The 23,793-nt window shown below is 41.0% G+C and overlaps 1 long non-coding RNA gene across 1 annotated transcript in view; it reads right to left on the bottom strand.

The window, feature by feature from the left end:
• LOC149158214 (uncharacterized) overlaps positions 1-23,793 on the bottom strand; it is a 242,310-nt gene that overhangs the window by 186,009 nt on the left and 32,508 nt on the right. Inside the window, exons 2-3 of the long non-coding RNA XR_016261667.1 lie at positions 18,641-18,754; positions 18,488-18,527 (exon numbers count right to left, since the gene is read on the bottom strand). This is a non-coding gene — a long non-coding RNA (uncharacterized LOC149158214). The remainder of the gene's footprint in view (positions 1-18,487; positions 18,528-18,640; positions 18,755-23,793) is intronic.

Genomic DNA, 23,793 nt, shown 5'->3' with positions numbered 1-23,793 from the left:
GGTACTCCATCGCAGTGATGATGTAGTGCACACCCGTTTCCCCTAGGGTTTGATAGGTCCTAAAAAGTTGATTACCCATTTTTTGAAGGGATGCAGCATCATTTGTGGATTCAAAGGCATCTCGTCCCTCCACAATGGTTTACCGGTCCTTTGACATATATCGCAGGCCTTACAGTGTGCTTTTGAATCCTGATGAAGGGTTGGCCACCACAACCCTGCGTAGAGAATCTTTTGTGCGGTCGCTCGTCCTGCATAGTGTCCTTCTGCAACACCCCCATACGCTTCCACGAGGATCTGACTTTGTTCAAATTCAGGTACGTACCTTCACAGTATCTCATCATTTCCCATTTTGTATGGGTGCCCCACAATGACAGAAAAATCCACAGCGCGCACCACCAATTCCTTCTTCTGTTGTACAGAGTATTCTTTTGGCATAGTCCATGTTGTTAGAAAGTGGATTATATCTTCAAAGTGTCTGTCTGCGACATGCACAGTAAAGAGTTGCATGTTAGGTAATCCTTCCTCCAAACTAGTAGGTTCCTCACCCATCTCAATACGCGACAAGTGATCTGGCCCTGCGTTCAGGCGTCTGGGCTTTCCCACGACCTCAAAATCATATTCTTGGAACAATAAGAGCCACCTGCATATGCACCCCCCAACACAGGCTTATTGACCAAGTATTTTAGCATGAAATGGTCTGCATACATCTTGAAACGTCCTCCTAGCAAATAGTGCTGGTATTTTTGGAGCGCGCATACCATAGCCAACCCTCGCGCTCAATCGTGGAGTATTTATTTTCTGCTTTGGACAGCCTCCGACTTGCAAATGCGATAGGGTGATCCAAACCTTCTCCGCCCTCTTGTGTGAGCACTGGTCCCACCACTATACATGATGCATCAACATGGACATGAAACTCCACATCCCATTTTGGGAAGACCAGGATTGGGGCGGAGGCTAATTTCTCTTTTAGTACATCCAGGCTTTTCATGCAATCATCATTCCAGCAGAACGTGACATCTTTTTTCAATAGTTTCTCCATTGGCACGGTGATCTGGGCATAGCTTTTGATAAAATTCTTGTAGTAACTTGTATGTCCCAAGGTAGCACGCAATTATTTAACACTTCGCGGTGCTTCCAAATTCGGAATTACTACAATTTTCGCGGGGTCCACCATTAGTCCCTGATTGCAGACCACATGTCCCAGTAGGTTCCCAAAGGGAACGAGTAACGTACACTTCTTAAGGTTCAGCGCAATTTGGTATCGTCGGAAAGTATCCAGCATCAAGCGTAGTCTCACTATGTGGTGCTTAACCAATCCAAATACAGTCCAATCATCCAGATAGACCTCCAGGAATTTGTGGATATACTCTTTGAATGCTACAACAACTATGCACGAAAAGATGGTCGGTGCAGTTTTTAATCCAAATAGCATAATGGTGTATTGAAAGCAACCCCACTCAGTCACGAGGGTGGTCTTGCTCCTATCTTCTGACACGATTTTGATCTAGTGGTACCCTGAGAACCCATCAGTGAACGAATAGGCTTCTTGCCTGCCAACATTTTCCAATACTTCATCTGTGAACGGAGTCAGGAATGGGTCGTGCATACAAGCGTCATTCAATTTCCTAAGGTCCATGCATATTCTTATCTCGCCCTTCTTCATCTTCTCCTGTACTACCATATGGCTTACCCAATCGGATTCTTCCACTGGCTCAATGATTTTGGCTGCGAGCATTTTGTCTAGTTCTACGCGGACCTTTTCCTTGTACTTCGAATTCAAGCAGTAAGGCCTTTGCTTAACCAGCTCGTCTCGGGTTTTAGGGTGATCTTCATCATCCCTAAATCGCCAATGATCCCCTTTAAGTCTGTGATCTTGGTTGGGAATAAGTCTTGGTACTCACGGAGTAACTCAGTGGCCTTATCCACTGTGCCATCATCCCAGTAGTCGTCGAGTGTTGCATACTTCGGTTCCGCCTCCGTACCAATGTTTACCTGCTTTTTTTTTACCGGCGCGGTAATGTCAGGGTCTTCAATCAGTGGCCCTTGAACCTCGTGATATCCTTCAGTTTCTGGAATGTTAACTTTGTGTGGATCTTTGTCATCTTCCTCAATGTTTACATTGTAACACTCTAGCACGCAGCTCAGCTGAGTCGCCCATTCAGGTTGAAGCACTTCCACTAGCTCCTAGGGTATTTTAAAGATAGTTTCTTTTACTACTTGTAGCACATCATCAACAGTGTCCCACCAACGATTCTCAAACGTGAAGGTTAACAGTAATCCTTCACGCAAGATATCCCATTCGTTCGTGCCATATCGGAGCTCCGTTTCTATATACCAATTCATGGGTATAATATCCAGGGTATGATAGAACATGTGCACCCACTTAGATTGGGGCTCTTCCTCATAGACCTTGGTCCACTTCGTGAGATGTGCTCATGGATCATCCCATCTGTCATACTTGCCTTTTAACCTCATCTGAGGCTTCCCAAATCGTAGGTGTATCATCCTTCTGCATTCACGCCAGTCCTCAAAACTCTGCTGGTGCGTACCCCACCACCTTGCGAGCGTAGCGCGCAATACCCATTTCAGAGCATCGAAACGTTGTTGTTCCGGCACTTCTTTTTCAAATTTTTCCAGGAACTCTTCCACCTCACTTAACCCATCATATGTATGTAGGTCTCTTGTATTCGTTGTTATGTAGTGTAATGACCTTATCATCATGTTACATTTGAGCATGGTTACCTCATGCAACTAGTTCTGCCATCATTCTATCTCTTCGTCGGAATCTTATGTGCAGGAGCTTTCGCACTCCCAAGAGATTCGGCCATCTGCAATGGGATTTACCCAGTCTTTCTCCCACAAAGTTATCTTGTAGATGCAGTCCAGATCGTCGTCATTGTCATTGTCGTTGCCATGCACTAGTTCTGTGTAGCGTGATCCTTCTGCCGGGTCTAAAGGTACCACTACATGCAGTGATTGTTTCTCAAAAATCATCTTGTGCTTCTTTAGATTTATCACTCCATTCAGGTCAGTGGCCCAATCTATTCCTAGTAACACGAGATAGGGATTGTTGTCATCAACAATCTCTATCACTTTGAAATCTTCTAGCGCGCTCGCTCCTTCGATATCTACTATGATTCCCTGCAATATCCCCATAGGTAGGATCTTCTGCTGGTTTTCCATTCGTAGTTGGATAGGAGACCATTGTAACGCAGGCCTGCCCATGCGCTCCCATGTCTGCTTTGGCAGGATGTTCGTGTCCAATCCTAGATCCAGAATCACTTGATCCATCTCATATTCCCCGATCTGGGTGGTCAATCTCATCTCCCTTCCTGTTCGCGTCGTGTGCTTCCCGAGCTTGCGGACTACGCGTGGTTCTCCTAATACGGTCCCAGCACATCTAGTTATGAGTTCTTACAGCCCCTTCACAGCCTTGCTATTGCGCAGCAGCTTCATGCATATTTCTAAGAATGTAGTGAGCATCGATGGGTCCATTTCCAGTTCCAGTCTGTCTTTACTTCCTGAAGTGGAGGCATCCGCGAAGCTCCTCTTCACTTCCATGAATGTCACTTTAGCACGCTCCAAATCAAATTCAGGTTCCTTCATTGGAGCCTTGAGAACCCAGCTACTTTCTTCGGGTTGCTTGCCTTTGTCATCCCCCGTCGTAATACCGCTTCAGAGCACGATATTTACATTATGTTCTTCCTCGCACGGCTCAGACCTTATCATTTGTAGGTTCTGAATCGGGGGAGGTCGGAGTGCTCCTTTATTGCGCAGCCTCGCTATTAGTGTTGGACAGTCCTTTGTCTCATGATCAAACAATGTACAACAAAAACATGATGGTCACGTTGGATTTGTACAGTCGCAGGCATAATGTCTTAGCCCTCCGCAATTGTAACATATCAGTTGGCCGCAACCTCTTCCTGGTCCCATTCCTCCTCGGCCTCGTCCGCGCCCCTGAAATATGGTGCACGTCATTCCTATGTTTTGATCAAGGGCATGTGTTTTGGCCTGAACTCTGTAGGTAGGATTCTGATCCATCATCAGTTCATAACTTCTACCGATGCACTCGTCATGTCCCACCAATCTACAGAAATTACAGAACAACTGCTGGGAAGTCTGTGTATACTTCTGTAATAGATGGTAGTTATCTGTAGATGGCTTCCCTCCTATCTGACAAATCGCGCACCACAATGCAGGCACCGCACTTGGCCCTACTTGTGCCTCCGGTCTCAATGGCATTGGTCCTCCTCCCGCGAGGTAATTCACGAACACCGGGCAGTGGTCATTGTCGTGGCCCTGGCCCTTGCACTTTACACACCATACCTCGTCGTGCACTTCTGGACGAGCCATCTTGTCTTGTTTCAAACCTTGCATCTCAAGGCACAAGTTTTTCAACTACACGTGAATTTGTTGGACTCCCAGGTTTGGATCTTGTATTGGAGTCTTGTGCAATCTCATCACGACCTCCAAAGCTTCAGCCTGAGTTGTTAGCCTCTATTGCAATAACGTGTTCCGTAAATGTGGTGTTAATGATACTACAAACCATTCGCGATGTTGCCCATCTGTTAGTTTCATGTTCGCTTCACGAATTGTGCACTTCAATCTTTGATCCAGCTCCCACAGGGTTTCACCTGGTAGCATTGTGATTTCCTTAAATCCAATGATCGATTGTGCCTCCGATTTTGGTCTTCTAAATTCCTTGTTTAGCGCAGCTTGGATATTCGCTATCCCCACATCCGGATTGTCATTGGAATGTTTAATGTACCAGGTCAGTGCGCGATCCTACAGAATGCTCACCAGTGTTTCCTTATTTATATTGACATTTGTGACACCCTGTGCTTCCCATACCACTTTTACCACGAACCAAAATTGGTCTGAATCTTCATTCCCTACTCCCTTGAACACTGGTAGCTTTATCGCGCTAGCCATACTGCTTCGCGGTGGTGGCGGAGGTGAAGATGGTGAAACTGGTGGTGGTGTGGGTGGGGGTGGTATGCGCGGAATCCTCCACTTTATCAGATTGATCGCACCTCTTGGTGAAACCTTCGTGAGTTCTTGCTCACCTTCGCGCAAAGGTGAAATCAAGGGGCTAGTTTCTAGTTCTGTGCTACCTTTGTTTTTGTAGATCCTCCCACTCCGCGTAGCCCCAAGCATAACCCGCTTTTCACACAGTAGCATTTTAATCCAGGTGTTCAAAGATTTAACGTACTTACCTCGCAGTCCCTTGAGGAAGCGTTGTTCTGCCTCACTATAGCTGACCTAAGTATCTACCGTGAATTCGGTGATGAACCCTCCTATGATCCGATCCAACCAGTGATTGACAGCACGTGCAATCCTATCTTCTGATGCTTCCAGCCTGCGCACCAACTCTGGAGTCCACACAATATGTTTGTCAAGTTTACACCTTCCTTGGCTATCTGCTAGCCTCACAATCCACTCATACAACTCAGTAGGGAAGGATGCAAAGAAAATTTCGTGGATTTCCGTATATAAGTAGCAATCTAACCACTCTTCCTTTGATAATCGTGGATTCCTATTTCCCTGCACCACGAACTCATGAATCTTTCTTTCCAACCACGCTTCAATTCCTTTCTTTATCAGATTCCAGTGATACGACATCAGACATCTCTATGCAGATCACGGTCCTGGCAAGGGAACCATTTATTGGCTTGTTGGGGCCTAACCTAGGTTCAGAGTTAGTTAGCCAAAAAAGTCCCAATACTATTGGCCCTTTCGGCAACAGTTCGCGGAGAGCGGACTAAGGTCTCACCCGAAGTAGTATGGGAGGGTGCGAGAACCAGGTTTTCGCACCCTGGAGATGTTTGATGAGTTCGACTAGTCTGCAGTTTCTCCTTGCACGCAGGTTGCTTCGCGCACCTTCTCGTTCCTCGCGACCTGATACACTGCCTTCGCACAGTCCTATCCCGAGGTTGTGTCGCGTTTTGTACTATTACCCAATACCTTGCTTATATTCCAATGTTAGTTAATTATCTTTGCCTACTTGAGTGCTTTGAGTTATACTTAAACAACATAAAACATTCATACAGGTGCACGCAGTAAATAAACAATATATTTGCAAGTTATATCAATCATGTATTAACCCAAGAACAGATACACAGAATTATAACCAAACTTCTCTTTATTGATTATTTCCACGGTTACATACTCGATTTGCCCTGCGCACTCAGCTACAGGGATCCGCGCACTCAGCTGCAGGACTACTAAGCCTTTGCACACTCAGTTGCAGAGCCTTCTCCTACTCTACGACCCAAAGACACACTTCACACTGTGATTCAATCCCTTAGACTTCTCATCTTCTATTCTCCCTTAGTTATCTTATACACTTAGAGCCTCACTCTATTTATACAATCCCATGGTCCACGGACCATGGGTAGGTCTATCCAGCCGACATTACATTACAAAACTAGGTTGGACAACCTTGTGACTCTATTATGACTTTGTGCTCCATGCCAGCAATTCACGGAGCTTTACAACAAGATTCGGTCGAAACTTGGGCTTTGATTTTGCTTACTATTTTTTTCACGTTCGTTTTGTTTGTTTTATATATTACTATTTTTGTTTCCAGAAATAAGTGTTGCCAACTACTACATCCTGGATTTTAAATAGAGTATGTCGCTGAAATTTGAGGAAACTCATGACGCTGCAGCACTCAGCCAATATTGTCTCCACCTTCTATGTTCTTGGTTGTAACTTTTGGCCGATTAAGCCCTGACGGAAAATATGAATCATCTGCAAGGGAAGTTTCAGTCCAACCATGAACCTGTGTCCACACTGGGAAGCCCCATGCCTATACTTAGCCTTCTGCTCTGTGTGTTCAAGCTCATCCAACTAGTAGAAACAGAGAAGGGGAAAATCTAAATGAGCAAACCTATGTCATAGGTCTTACATACTTCTCCAAAGGAACAACCTCTTCTACTCTCAATAAGTCGGGATCCCTCTTCCACCCCAAAATAAATAAGTGCCTATGCACAATCCTCTTGAAAAATACAAAGGAAAAATAAGAAAAAGGCTTCCTGCATAGAGAGGTGATGCATACAACTCCACTGGGGTACTGACCAGGCTCACTGGCAGTGGAGCAATGTGTGCGTTCGTGCGTGACTCCACCGGGGTATTGTCCAAGCCTGCTCGCAAAGAAGCAACACTAGAGATGAAAAATTATACTCTGAAAATATTCAACTCGCGAGTTAAACTACACTTCCCGGATTCGAAACACTGAGATCTAAGCTAAACTTTTGATTGTGTTTGACTAATTTGGCAAAGGGTAAACCATGTATGTCCATGGGTTAAGTGGGAAATTGAAGTAACCCACACAAAGATTCAATACTCCCTGAAAGAACAAGGCCCTGTGCTAGGAATGAACCAAAATAAAGAAGCTGGAGTTCTACTAGTGTTTCGCCAAGTGTTGTAGCGGCTACAACCACCCTCCAAAATTTTGGCCTACACCAATTTCGAAACCTCCCTTGAACAATTTCACTTGATGACTTCACACACACGGGTTCACTCCATGAGCTCGTGTGAGTCTTTGCATCTGCCTTGCTTGTTCATTGCATTCAAGTCCCTGCATGTTGATGTCTAGGTCATGCTTGCGACCATGTTTTGGTTATGCTCAAATTCTTCGCTTCGTATGTGCTTGTTGTGTTCGCTATGAAAGCATCTGTTGCACTCACACACAGAGTCACATTCACTATCATGTAAGCGTCGTCTCGATCAATAAGTGATCAATCATGAGTGTCGTGCTTGTCACTTACACCATCAGTCAGTCATGTTGAACATGTGTGTCTCGATGGTTTGGTTGTTTCGTCGTCAAGTCATGTGAGTGTATGTTCGTATGATCACCTATGCATCTTTCGATTGTTCACACACTTAGCCATTTTTGCTGAAGTTTTGATGACCAGACTCCCCTCTGACATTCGAACAATCACCTTGCCATCGACTTGATCGATTGTCAACCAGAACAGCATAGAAGCACCAAGCTAGTCTTTACAAGTTGCATTTCCCGCAAGAAATTCAATCAACTCTCATCTTGGCCACCCGGAAAGTCGGACCCAGCAGTCACCCCGAGACTGACTCCCCTCAAAAATTATGCAGAGGTCGCTAACCTCACCCACTCAACTGACTAAGGAAATTGTGCAAACAAGCCGGATAGACACCAAGTTCCCGTCCCTGTCTCCCTCATAAAATTGTACAGTTTTCCCATTCAATCATCCTAGCATTCAACCAACTGTTCATCTCAGAAATGGTGCAGTGTTCATAAGTAGGCCTTTCGCTGCCCATCAGTCAACTCAGCTCAGGAATTGCGCAGAGATGATCAGCAAACCGGCCTCCCAGCCTTAGTGTTGTTTTCCTTGCCAGCAGCCCCTAGTATCAGACTGCCAATTCCCTCCAGAAATTTTGCAGTTTCTGCTACCAGTGACTCTAGCAGCCAACTGGCAGTTCCCTCCAGGGATTGCATAGTTTTGGCTGTCAGTTACCCCAACGGCCAACTGGAAGTTCCCTGTGGGAATTACGCAGTTTTCGCTGCCATTCTCCCGGGAAATTACCCCAAAAAACTGTGCAATCCCTCCCTGTTGACCCTTCATGAAACCCTGGATCGTTCCTCTGGAAAATTGCACAAATCTGCTTGTCTAGCCCTACAACCCATTCGTTCTGAAAATTGTGCAGAGCATGCCTGCCTTGCCTTCCAGTAGCCCGAACTTTCCCTCCCAAAATTTGCGTAATTTTGCCTCCTAGCTGAGCCAGACCTCGCAGACAGTCACTGTCGACTCAGATTTCCCATCTCCATCACTCAGTGACTCTTGCATAGTTGTCATCAACAGTGTCTGGATCCATCATCCCGCTTCACAACCTTATTGCCTCTCCTAGTCACCTGCATCCGAAATGATCATGTGTTATGGTAGACTATGAGGTTTTGGATTTGATGTCGTCTCCTCATGAGTGATTGCAGGTACAGGTACACCAACAAACATGGCAAGATAACGAATGGGATGAACGAAGGGAGCACATATATAAGGATAAGTTCACCAACGGACGAACGAACGAAGCATGTGAAGCGGACGAACGTGATGAACATGCACCTTCGTGAACAGATCAGTGTTGCAAGCCTTCTAGCATGCAAGCAAGGGACAACATGCTAAAGCTTCATCAAGTGAACCAAGGACCATCGAAGACTCAACGCACTTCGCCATGTGGAGGTGAAGCTATGATACACCATGAAGATATCCATCACCCAACAGCACTATAGCTCGACATGCACTCCAGTAGCAGCACAAATGTACCAGCAGTGTCATGTCAAGTCATGTCGCCCACATCTCCACTATGGGCTTGTTGTCAATCAATGTGATGTAATGTGGAAGTCCAAGAGATCCACTTGTTGAACAAAGAGTCATGTAAGTCGAGAAGTCTTGGTAGTCAAACGGTCATGAGGGTGGTTGAACAGCCACAAAGGTCAGTTTCACCCTTGGATATAAATACCCCCTCTTTTTTACATGTAAAGCACTTATCACCTCAGCTCCCCCCACATAGCCAAGAGAGTTTGTAACCTTTTCTTTGACGAGTAATTAGTGGCTCCAATGCCCCGCACTCGGGGTTACTGATGTATCATGTAACGATGTGTCTTGGAACTTTTGCTTAATTCAAAAGCCTGCTAACAGGCTAGTACATTTTCACGAATGTATTATATCTGTTGTAAGACTGATCTTTAACACTTGTAATGCATGTTGCTTTAACCTGTGAGAAACCCCAGGCAACAAACCTTGCCTTATGTTTCTCAACATTGCCATCAGCTGCTTGTTTTACCTTGTAAAGCCATCTGGAACTCACCACTGACTTACCCTGAGGTATTGGGACAACATCCCACACACTATTCCGAATGATAGAGTCGTACTCCTCTACCATTGCATCAACCCAAACTAGTTCCTGCACTGCCTCCTCGAATGAATAAGGTTTGGTATCTACACACTCCCCAACCAGGGCCTTGTACCCAGTGTACCACTCAGGCGACCTCCTCTGTCTGCGCTGAGAAGATGGTTGTCCCACATTCTCCTGTGCATCCAACATCAACCTGTCATCTTCCCTTGAGCGTTTCCGCCCATCTCTGGAAGTCTCAGCATGAGTGGATCTCTCTACACCCGAATCCTCTGCATGCGGCTACTCCGCATCAATTTGAGGCTCCTCCTCCTTAGGAACTTAAAGCTCCTCCTCTGCATGCAACTTGAGCTCCCTCTCAAGTGATAATTGCATGGCTTTCTGCTCGTCGAACTTCAGATCCCTACATACCACTATCCTCTGACTGGTAGGTAGGTACACCCAATAGTTGTGGGGTTTATCCGTGTACCCCACAAGTATTCCCAACTCAGCTGTTGGATCCAGCTTCTTCCGGGCATCTTTGGCCACATGATAGTAAACTGATGATCCAAAGATTCGGAAGTAACTCACATCTGGTCGCTTCCCAGAAAATGCCTCCATAGGTGTCTTCATCCCCAGTATATAGTGTGGGCTTCTGTTCTGCAAGTATATTGTTGCATTGCATGCCTCAGCCCAAAAATGCAGTGGTAGGCTTCGGTCATGCAACATCACTCGTGTTGCTCCCACAATCGATTTGTTCTTCCTTTCAGCCACCCCATTCTGCTATGGGTTATGGGGTGCCGTCAATTCTCGTTTAATCTATTCTGCAGCGTAGAAGTCTTTAAACTGTTGGGAGACATACTCTCCACCATTGTCTCTACGCAAGGCTTTTATTTTCTTTCCAGATCCTTTCTCTGCCAAGGCTTTAAACGCACAAAACCTCAAGAAGGTCTGATCCTTCTTTTGCATAAAGTAGATCCAGCATCTACGAGAAAAATCATCAATAAAAATAACATAGTACCTTTGTTTAGCGGTGGAGGTTGTAGAGAAAGGTCCACAAGCATCTGAGTGAACTCGCTCCAAGATTTCTCTAGCTCTACTGTCTTGATACGGAAAAGAATATTTCACATACTTACCCAAGGTACAACCTTTGCATGTATTCGTCTACTCCAGTTTTCCCTTGGGTAGCCCAATAAAAAAAATTTGCATGATCTTCAGGGCTCCATGGTGCAAGTGGCCCAGTCTTCTATGTTATAGCTTGCCAACATCTTGGCTCTGCACCATCTCAGCTTTGTAACTCAATGCAGCATAGTCGTCTACCTCTGGCTTGTAGAGATTCTTTACTCGAATCCCAATTTGCTTTGTCTGTCCAGTACCGATATGCTTCAGGAATACCTTTCCTTTACTAAAGACTACATCATAGCCTTTATCTTCTAGCATAGCAACAGACACAAGATTCTTCTTCAGACCTGGTACATACTTTACATCAATCAAGGTGAGGGGAGCTCCATGCTCCCTCTGAAACACAACTGTACCTTCACCTGAAACACGGTACTTTCCATCATCGCCCATCTTGATCCGCATATGGAGATCCTTCTCCTCCAAGGTATTGAAAAGATTCTTGTCACCTGACATGTGGAATGAAGCTCCACTGCACAGGTACCACACACATCCCACCATGGATGAAACCATGCATACGATAAGTGAGAAATCCAATTCAAACTGTGAGGCTAGTGCCTCACCATTAGATCCCTTCGAGGATCCTTTCTTAGATTCCTTCTGTGGAAAATTCGTAGCATAATGGCTCACTTCATGACAATGAAAGCATCGCACTTTCGATTTGTCAAATTTCTTCCCACCATGGGAAGAACCGGATTTGGGATGGGATGCCTTCCCTTTCCCTTTCCTCTCCTTACTTGCTAAGGCTAGATTTTCCTCATCATCTTGCTTCGATGAGGATCCATCTCTGGTGCTTCTTCTTATTTCCTCCCGCATCAAATCCGACCAAAGTCGTTCCCAATCTGACAGTTTTTCTCTTCCATTAACTGAGTCTTGGTAGCTATTCCAGCTCTTAGGAAGACCGAGGAGTGCAAGACTCACCATGTCATCATCAGCGGTCATGATCCCTACACTTCCAAGCTCATCCCTGTAGGTGGTGAGCTTGTTCAGATATGTAGAGATCGTGTCGCCCTTTTCACACTTGATTTTCCGAAGCTTGTCTTTCAGCGCCAGCTTCCTCTGATCGCTGCTATTCTGATATAGATCTTTCAATGTTTTCCACATCGAAAACGGTGTCTCCTTCCCATGGAGACTCGATACTATGTGGTCTCGAACTCCCTCAAGAAGGATTCTCCTTGCTCTAGCCACACATTTCTTCCATTCCGCCAATTGAGTAGCATCAGTCGGCTTGGGGACTTCTTGATCAATGAAGTCCTTTAGACCGTTATCCTCTAATACTACTTCCATGCGATCCTTCTAGGCTATATAATTCAAGTTACCATCAAGGGCATACTCAAGTCTTAAACCGCTGAACGCCATGGATGAAATTGAGATGTGATAAGAACTCGATTTCTATATTCAGTAACCTCAAACTTCGAACTTCTCCCTTCTTGTCTACTATTCTTCGCCTTGATCACCTTTGCTCTGATACCATGTAAAAATTCCCACTGTAGATCAACAGATTATGTATTAGACTAAAGCAAAATACAAGATCTACTTCTATAACAAAATTTGTGGAAGCTTAATCGAATATGAGCAAGATCAATGAGAACACATATAACTGAGAATGAGAAATCAATCACACATAACACAGAAGAAATAACCCGGGGAAAGTCTCAGCCTAAAACCCCAATCTTTGTTTTATCATACAAGTGAAAATATGTTCAAGTTACAAAAAGAATCAGCTCTCAAGATATCCTGCTCTCTCTGCAATCAAACAATATAGCTCACAGACTGAATAGACATTGTATATGTCATCCTCAAGCCCTCCAAGCCTCCTATTTCCTTGCATAGTTTTTCTTGGGGTTCAGTGATGCCACATGTGTGAATTGGCCTCATCACACTCACAAAAATTGAAGAAGTAACTGTGCAATCCTCAAGGAAAGAATTCCTTCTGCATGCAAGAGATATTCACAATGGAATATTCTAGCAACTAATAGTACATTGTCCCTCCATCTGATCTCAACTAGGTCTCTATCTGAACTGACATGCATGAGTTATTTATGAGAGAATATTTAGTTATCTGAAGTGCAGCAGTTACATTCATGCATGCATTAACTAACTGAACTCACAATTAATTCAACAAACTGTTTGAATTAATCTAACTGGACTTGACTCACTTAACTGAGCCAACTAATTACAACTTAATATTACAACTCATCCTTATCTCTTTAACTGATGGATAAATTCTTCAATTAATGGAGAAACTGTTGCTTGTCGCCACATAGACTTCATATTTGATTTTCTACAACTAATTAACTCATGGTGAATTAATTATTTATTTTACAAATAGTGGCTAAGATCAAATTCGAATTTTTACTTCTCTATTTTAATTCAAGGACTAACTAAAATAGGAAGGTGTCCCGAAAAGATATTTATAGCAGTACTAAATTTAGCACTTCTATAGTTAGCATTTCTTGTTGCTATTTTCAACATGTGATGTCACACAAAGGCAAATAGGATAACTCTGTCAGCAACAAGGGTGTGACTGATGCAATGAGTCAAGGAAGGTGTATGAGAGGTTCCAACACTTCGAAAGAGGAAGGAGGTGAAGGTGAGTTCTAGGTTGAAAGGGATCAGCCCCAACTCAGCTAGGAACACACAACACAAAGGGCATGTGCAGCTTCCGATGGAGCAGTCCACTCGGATGCAGCAGTCACATCATACAAGGTAAGATAACACATACAGCACTCACGGATCAGTCTGATACGAGTGTGACGATTGTTATAGCAAGGTTCAAATGAAAGGTTTGTTTGATGTCCAGCAGAGCAGTCGACACAGACGGTGACAACATTAACAACATATGCAACACATTAACAACAAGATTCATATAATTGCATGCAAATCAGTTCATACACAAGTATGTAAGTTAAACAACATATATCATTAAAGCAACCGGAGCAGTGCAACTACAATAACAACATATGCATGAAAATGTGATGACTTTTACTACATAAAGAAGTAGAAGTCACAATCATACAATACATCCATGTAAACCTGTTAGGCCCAATAGTGGAACGTTACAGCCACATCCACCTGCTCCTTCAAAGAGATGTACTAGCTCCATGCAGTGGAAAAGCCAAGGCGCGTTACAATATTGTCTATAGTGCCCCACTCCAGTTGACTGACAGTGATATGACATTAACATTTATTTAGCCCTAAGGCCCACACTTTATTCTTTGAGGACCTCAATTTGAGGGTCCAGACACATGACTCTATTATGATAAATTTGTTGGTTGTGATATTAGTGGTTGTCATGTTTATGTATGTTCTCCATTGATATTATGATAAATATAGCATTAATAGTTATGTATGTTATCTATTAGTATTTTGATGATCGTAGCATTAATGTTTATGCATGTTCTCTATTGATATCATGATGATGATAGCTTTGATGGGTAGGTATGTTTTCTATTTAGGTTACGATGTTGATAGATTTGATGGGTATGTATGTTTCCATTGATGTTATGATGATGATAGCCATGATGGATGTGTCCCCTATGTTACCTACTTGCATTAGTTCTGGTTCACAATGAACAATGATGCAAACGACTAGGTGATGTTGATGATGCTATTATGACACTGACTAACAACGAGAAAACTTGTTACTGAAGATTATTGAGTATGGCAAGAAACCACCAAAGGTGCTCGCATATGACAAGCTGATGACACCTGGTTTGATGAAAATTTATATTTTGTCTTTGAAAGTCTAATTCAATTTTGAAACTTGCTATATATATTTATCTATATTCTGATGATATGTTAGTGGTTGCAGGCACAGATTAGTTGCTTGGCCGAATGACTCAGATATGGGTGATGGGGTTGTATAATTGGATGGAACTGCATGGAAGGGGTGGGACAGTGTCCCTGATCTCACCCACTAGCACTCCCACCATCACTTGGGATGGAAATGTTGAAACACCTTCGCCTTGAAGATCACGATGTCATGAGGGTAGGTCCCAAAGTTGGGTCGCTCATGAGGATTTTACCGGGGGGCGCGCATCAAGGCGGATTCCTTGATCCCCGCCACCATTAGTCTCACTATAGCAGGCAACATAAGAGATGATAGTGGTCTCTGTCGTTGCACCTATACTTTCCCCTCGTAGCCACTGAATGCTTGAAGGGAAAGTGGCGTGACACCCTTAGAACTTCAAGGGAATTTCTTAAAGGGCACGACCAACTTGGCACCTTTGGCGTCACAAATAAGCTATTAGGCATCACACCCTTGGAACTTCAAGGGAAGTTCTTGAAGGGCACGACCAAACTTGGCACCATTGGAATTATTAAAAATAAATAAATTAATAAATATAAGCAGAATATGAAAACCATGTAAATTCACATCAAGCGGCAAATGATGATTAGAACCGAGGTAATTAAATCAAGAATAAAATTGGGTTAAAGGGATCATAGGAAGAAATAAAATATTTTACCTTAAAAACTCTACCCTTCCCATGTTGAGAAATTTTAGGTAGATAATGTAATTTAATTAGGTAAAAAGGAGAAAGAGGGACATAAATGTATGGATAATTATTAATCCTAAAATAGTTAAACCTAATTAGGAGAATAGGATGGTGAATTAAAATAATATTAACAAATTGAAATTTAGAGAACCTCCATGTGGCAACAAGCAACATAAGAATATCCATCTAAGAGATAACTTGAGTTAAATTAGGGACTAGATAGGAGATCAAACCTTGACTTATCAATTGACTTTAGTAATGAACATAAATTAAGGGGTCAAAAGGGGGATCAAGAGACAACTATGAGAAGAAATAAGAATCTTGTTGAAGTGAGGAAAAATGTTATTTTTAAATGAAAATTTAAGTAAATAATTTTGGAGATCCTTGATGAGAGAGTGACACATGGGTGGGTGAATAATCAAACCATTGGATTATCAAAAATAATTAATTATACATGAAAAGCCAAGTGTGACCTATGAGGACTCCTATAAAAGAAAAGGCAGGCCATGGGATAAAGGACTTTTTACCCTATTGTTGGATGGATAAGACTATGTCAGAGTAGTGACTACGAGCTATAGTGAGTTTGATGAGGTAGAGAACTTTAAAGAGGGGACTCTTGAGCCAAATAGTGCTCTCCTCTACAAGCTATTACATTCCTCTTTTGTACAACCCCATTGCAGCTCGGGGGTCCACGGGGAAGGAGAGTACCCAAGGAGTAGGCTGGAAGGTCAATCGATAGGTCATTACATTTGGATTAAGCACGTCGACATTCACACTTGGAGGCAACTGACAACAAAGGAGGGTAATCAACGGCAATTCATGTTGAAGCTCGTCTCCTGGTGAACGGTACCTATGTTGTTATAATATTCTTTTGTATGAGTTCGTTATGGTTTAGTTAATAACATGTAAATTATATAATATGTTCAATGAAGTGAAATTCAGAAAAGTTTTATATAATGCTTAATAGTTTTTGAATTCCCAATGCTATTTTATTATCATTGTATTTTTAGTATTTAAAAATAAAAATAAAAATAAAAAATTATAAGGTTAGTCCTTACACTTGGTATCATAGCTATGTTAAACCTTTGAGACCTATGGGCCTATGCATGCATGACTAGTTTTGTTAAATATTACAATTACGAATTTAATGCAAGCAAAATTAATTGGTCCCAACAAATCTCCATTTCCAAATTTTAGCTGCACCTACACTGAATCGATCCCTGTTGCAGTAGATATGTAATCTGTCGTCGAAATCCTTTGCAGACTACCAATTTCAGCGTATTTTCTCTAAGACTGCTATTCTGAACTCAAATTTGATCATTTTGACCTCGAATTGTCCAAATTCGAGTCAAGTTAAGAATTCTAACGAATTTGCGGTAAAATTTGCTAGTTCTGAGCTTAACTTCAGTGTATCGAGGCTGAATTTCTGGTATTGTTAGCAAATTTCCCCTGCAGTTTTTATAAAAGCCAAATTTGTTAAGTTCAAAGGAAAATTCGTGATATTTTGAGCAATTTTGCCTTGAATTTCTTGTAAAGATGAGCATTGTCGGGCTCGACATTCGGAATGAGAACGACATTGGGAATGAGAACTGTGTTGTAGCTTTCGCAAAGCAACGCAGTGTCGACGTGATTCTCAACGATGAATCCAAGTGGGAAACCCCGGCAATGGTGTGCTTCGGCGATAAGTAGTGGTTTCTGGGCACGACCACAGGGCCTCTGCAACGTTGAATCCAAAAACCACCATTATGCAGATCAAACATTTAATCGGAAGGAAGTTCCGGGATCAAGAGGTCCAACACGATTTTGCATTATTCTCCTTTAAAGCCTCGGAAGCATCGGACGGCGGTATTCTGATCCACGTCCAGTACTTAGAAAAACAATACAAAGTATTCAATTAGACGGAAATCTTGGGTATGCTTCTATCGCATTTAAAGGGAATAGCCACAAAGAATTTGGAAACATCGGCGATTTCCGACTGTGTGAACGGAATACCGGCCTACTTCACAGAATTACAGAGGCAATCTTACTTAGACGCGACCTTCATAGCCAATCTAAATCCTCTCTGTCTGCTGCATGAGTCCACTGCCATTTCTCTTGCATATGGCATTTACAAGATAGATTTTCCGGATACGAATCCAATTTACGTTGTATTCGTCGATGTCGGCCACAGTGATACGCAAGTTTGTATTGCGGCCTTCTTGAAAGGTCATCTTAAGATCCTTTCACATGCATTTGACAGACCTTTAAGTGGTAGAGACTTTGACGAAGTTCTGTTCAATTACTTTGTCACAAAATTTAGAGAAGACTATCAAATTAACGTAACTACAAACCTCCGCGCAAGCATAAGGATGTGGGCTGCCTGCGAGAAGCTCAAAAAGATCTTAAGCGCCAATGCCGAGGCTCCTCTTAATATTGATTTTCTGATGGACGAGAAGGATTTTAAGGGTTTTAGGGTAAATTTTTCCTTCCTTCTACACGTTGGATCGTTAAGGGCACTGTCTAACTCAACCATCACAAAATCAATTTTCTTGAAGGGTTTCAAGCTATAACCATGAGGGTTTGGAACATAGCTACGAAGATGAGATTATTCTTCTTTGTGGGTTTCCCCATCATTTTTTGGGCAAAATAATTGACCCTTTGAAACATATTTTCTAAAGATAAACTGAAATGAATTTCTGAAGAATTTGAAAGATGAAATTCTACATTTTTCATAGTCGTCTACTTTCTGGGCTCAATTTTTGAGGGCTGCAAACGCCATAGGGCTGATCTAACCTCATACTGAGGGTTTCACAATACTTTTAATGCTCCATACATCAGTAATTATCTAACAAGGAAAAAACCATATTTAGCAATCTATCTTCTCTTACAAAAAAAAAAAAAAAAATTGGGGAAAGGATGCGAACACAAACGAAAATACTAAAGAAATTAATGTTAACCCTCACCTCATAGAGAAGTCGGTTGTTTACTTGATTGAATGTGTACCTACATATATCACCAGAATATGTACCTTTAGAGACAGATAAAAAATCATAAAAAAATCTAGACTAGTGAATGTTTTGCGTCTTTGAGAAACAAAGCGGGAACAAATTCCTTACTTGTCATAATGATTGAGGAAAATGGAAAGAGGTTTATGAAAATCAATTTGCACATTTCTATTCTTCACTGATCTCTTTGTGTGTGGCCTAATAGGGAAAACCCATAAGAAAGAACTGGAAAAGAAAATAAATTTATTATCTTTATGTTTAACGCAGATGTGATTTCCAGACGTTCATTGTGAAGCAGAAATAATAAAAAAAAAATGGTTTAACGATTAGGGCTCTATTCAAAAAACAACAACAACAACAACAAAACAATTATTAGCCATTATTTAGCAGGAACCAGGATGCTTTTCACTATGCAAATTTATTAATAAAAACTATCTCAAAAGATGTAAATCGAGAAACAAGCATGCCTACTCCTCCACTCCTAACATAGCAGAGTTTCATGAACAGAAATTTGATGTATAAGTCAAGAACGAGCTTTTCACGTGCAAATGACGGGCGCAAGAAGACTGTTGCAGCTGCTTCATATTGATACTATGTAAACATTTCATGTGTTCTCCATGCTACACCCACTACCAACCGGCTGGTGATTATATTCACGTTGCAGGAGGAGAAGGATTTTTTGATGGGCATTTAACTGCACGGCGGAGAACTTGTTCAGCCTGCTTCCTATATTAGAGTGAGTTTCATGATGTACGTTTTTAAGTTTTATATTGTGCATATCTTCGATTTTATGTTCTTACACTGCACGCACATCCCGCATACCCATTTCACTCTCTGACATGTCAAGGAACTGCAACTCTAAGATCTGAAAACATTTTGCAGTGAGAATGCATTGATTTCTGGTCGACTGTTTTCGGCGCATCCATCAATTTTTGAAAAAATTGGTTACAATTTGTCGGGATCAAATGTATATTTTATAGTGGATTCTTCTTTGAATTTTTTTTTTCTCTTTATTAAATTGCTATATAAGAAATACCCGGTTTTCTACTCCTAAACATATATTTTCGTTACATCTAACTTTATTTTAATTTGAAAATCTATGGAAAGATTTCAATTTTGTGGCACATTAATATATTCTTGCAAGAAAGGGAAGATTACTACAAAATTAGCCTAATTTGCCCCTCAAATTCTGTTACTCTTGCAAGTAAATCTTTTCATCTTAGTTACAGTGTCTTGCTAGCACGAGACAAGTTGATGCACTGATTTACTTATAGGGGAAATTTAATGATTCATGAATAACAGCCTGCAGGTGCTTTTGTTGTTAATCTCCATGACTTCAAGCATCTGCAAGGGCAGATTAACTTGTCTGCACAAGCCATCCCGTTAAAATTAGCTAGTGAAACGCAAACATGTTTAATCGCTTTTTAGGGAGAAATTTGCAGAAACGAAGCATCCTAAAGGTGGTTGGTTTTAAAATTAGAATGATGTCTTAAAAAAAAAAAAAAAAAAAACCCGATTCAAAGACATTCAAAATTAGTTCAAAGTGGAATTTCATAATCAAATTTGGAACATTTATTAAATCTTCTGTCGTCTCTTTCTTCAATCATTCAGATGATACTTTAATTTCCGCTCCCATTTCCACCTACAGCGTAATTTTAGTTGCAAACTCAATCATTTCCTTCTGCTGCAAAATTTCTCAAACATTTCTAACCGAATTTCACTATAAAGCTAAAATCGCCCTCACATATTTGGGATTTCAGCGCCTTTTGCTATGAAGTTTCGGAGAAACAACTCGTTCCACTCCAGTGTGAATTGAATGATTGGATTTTATATTTACTGCAACAACCATTTTACCATTTCACACTGCAATAGCATATTTAATCATAGCCACCACTTACATAGTACAAGCATATCCACATATATCCTCTTTTGGTTTTCAATGAACAAAGTCATAGTTTTATTTATAAATAACACAATAATATTGTCAAACATTGTTTCTTTTTGCCACATAAACTCTCTCGCATATTATAATGTATAACTGTCTTTGATATATGAACAACTAAAATCTTCATCCATGATGACATTATATTTCCCTTGAATCTCTTTTTTTTTAACTATATTTCCTTTTAACTCAAAAAATGGTGAGTTATTACTCTTCATTTGTTTTATTCACCACCTATGAGATATATTAAAAAATAATATAAAAGTTGTGTTATATAAGAAAAATTATAGTCATGGTTCATGTAAATATTCAAAATTTTGTACACAATGATTTTTGAATACTTTCCAAACCTTTATGTCAAGTTCTAACGTTGATTTCGCTAAACTTTTTAGTAGAAAAACATGTGAACATTTATGAAACCAACGATTCGGACTAGTTTAGTGAGTCCATCATCAAGGCAATGTGATTTGTATTTTGAAAATGGAGAACGTGAAATTAAGGAGCTATTAATAGTTAATTGAAAAAATATTTGATGTCTTCTTTTATTGTCGGCTTACAAATCCCTAACTAATTAATAATTATTTATTTATTTATATCCGTATTTATTGGATATAAATAAATAAATACAGATATAAATAAATAAATAAATATTAATTAGTTAGGCATTTGTAAGCCGACAATAAAAGAAGACATTAAATATTTTTTCAATTAACTATTAATAACTCCTTAATTTCACGCTCTCTCTTCTCAAAATACAAATCACATTGCCCTAAAGATGGACTCACTAAGCTAGTCCGAAACGTTGGTTTCATAAACTGTTCACACGTTTTTCCACAAGCAAAAATTCTTCCAACCTTTATGGACTCTTTCTTTAAAACCTTTCAGTATTTTATTTTTGTTTTTTTTATACATGTTAAAAAAAAGGTGTGAAGGTTGATTCTAAACATGACAAAAAAAAAAAAGGGAGGTTAGAGAGTGAAATTTCTTAGGATTCACTCTGGTTGTATTCACTGAATTACAAGAAGTGAATTTCCAAACATTTGAATGTGTTAATCTATATTTTTATTCAACATCAAGTTTGAGCACTACTAATTTATTGAAGTTAATTGATGCTTGGCCAACTCTAGCTTTGAAAGATATACTATGGAACATACAAAAATGAAGGTTACCATATGCCTCACTCTTGGGAGGGGTTCTTTGAGAAGCATCATATGGAAATGGGGGGGGATAATGGGTACCCCTATTTCAATCCTCTTTTTGGCATGACAGGAGATGCTACTAAGGATAGAAAAACATATCGACTTCATGCAATTCATTACTTGAGCAAAATAAAAAAAATAAGGATTAGCCTTGTCAATTGGGGTTATCCTCCCCACCCAGGTTCAATTCATGCGAGGGACATGACAATTGTTGATAATATTTATATTCCTCATATGGAATATACATCGTTGTCCCTATTATTTTCGTTAATAAGAAGGATGGGTCTTAACGACTGTGCATTGAATATTGCCAGTTGAACAAAGTGACGATAACAAAAAAAATTAATACCCTTTGCCAAGGATAAATGACTTGTTTAATCAAATGAGGGGGGAAACTGTGTTTTCAAAGATAGATCTGAGGTCGGGATATCATCAGTTGAGAATCAAAGAAGAAGATATCCCAAAGACAGCCTTTAAGACAAGATTTGGGCATTATGAATATGTAGTTTTATCCTTTGGACTGACAAATGGCCCGGGTGTTTTCATAAGTTTGATGAACGAAATATTTTTGGATTACTTAGACAAGTTCGTACAAGTCTTTATCGATGAAATTTTGATCTACCCAAAGACCCCAGAAGAGCATGACGAACACTTGAGGATAGTTCTAAAACGTCTTAGAGAAAACCAATTATATGGGAGGTTGTCAAGGTGTTCCTCTTACCAAACCAAGATTCATTATCTTGGGCACATTATCTCTGGGGATGGTATCACAGTAGACCCGATAAAGATCGAGGCCATCATGGAATGGCCAACACCAACCAATGTCCATGAGATACGAAGTTTCATGGGCATGGTAAGGTATTATCGTAGATTTGTCGAAGGGTTTTCAAAGATAGCAAGACCCATTACTGAGCTCCAAAGAAAGAACAAGAAATTCCTTTCGACTGAGAAATTTGAAGAGGCACTCTAAATTTAAAGGTGTTATTACCGACAACACCAATTTTGAAGGTGTCGAATATGGAACAAGAATTTTTGGTTTGCACTGATGCCCCCAAAGAAGGGTTGGGTTGTGTGTTGATGCAAGAAGGAAGAGTAACAACTTATGCATCAAGGAAACTTAGAACCCACGAAGAAAACTATGCAACCCATGATCTAGAAATGGCAGAAATTGTTTATGCACTAAAGATTTGGGGACACTACCTTCTAGGAAGAAAGTTTGATCTTAGGATTTGCCATTGTGGGCTACAACACATATTCACTCAAGACCACTTAAATGCAAGACAAAGACAATGGTCTGAGCTAATTAGTGAATATGATTTTGATATCACTTACATAAAAGGAACGGTAAATAGGGTGGTTGATGCTTTAAGTAGGAGGCCTCAGATATTTTCAGTGATTCCCTTAAAAGACAGTTGAGGGAGAAACTACTTGATTTACAATTTAAAGACACCTGGTACCAAGAGATTAGCAAAAGTTTGAGGGAGGATGAAATGAGAGTCCAAAAATATGAAGAATACTCCCTTGATAACGATGGGCTACTACGATTTCGGGGAAGGATATATGTACCACCGAATGAAGATATACGCCAGTTAGTTTTGAATGAAGCACATCGCTCAGTATACATGGCACGCCCTAGTGTTAAGAAGATGAGTGCGGACCTAAAACCACTCTTCGTTTGGAAATGGATGAAGAAGGACATCGTAAACTTGGTAGCAAGGTACTTAGAGTATCAACGATGTAAAAGTTGAACACAAACATCCAGCAGGATTATTGCAACCCCATGAGATACCAAAATCTAAATGGGAAGTTATATCAATGGACTTCATTGTGGGACTACCAATGACCTCAAGAAGACATGATTCCATATTTATAGTGGTGGACATGTTGACCAAGAGCGCCCATTTCATACTAGTTAAGCCTACATATAAGGCACCCGAAATAGCCAGAGTTTTTATTGATGAGATTATGAGATTGCATGGAGCGCCTAGGAAGATCATATCTGATAGGGGGCAGTGTTTACAAGAAGGTTTTGGACCAGTTTCCAAGAAGCCTTGGGAACCTAGTTGAACTTCAGCACTGCTTATCACCCTGAGACAGATGAGCAAACAAAAAGGACTAATCAA

This window comes from Pinus tabuliformis, chromosome 5_2, assembly GCF_031772625.1.
Source record: "Pinus tabuliformis cultivar Carrire ecotype Pingquan chromosome 5_2, CPIR1, whole genome shotgun sequence".
In the NCBI taxonomy this organism is placed as follows: Eukaryota; Viridiplantae; Streptophyta; class Pinopsida; order Pinales; family Pinaceae; genus Pinus; species Pinus tabuliformis.
This window is presented reverse-complemented; position numbering and strand designations above follow the sequence as displayed.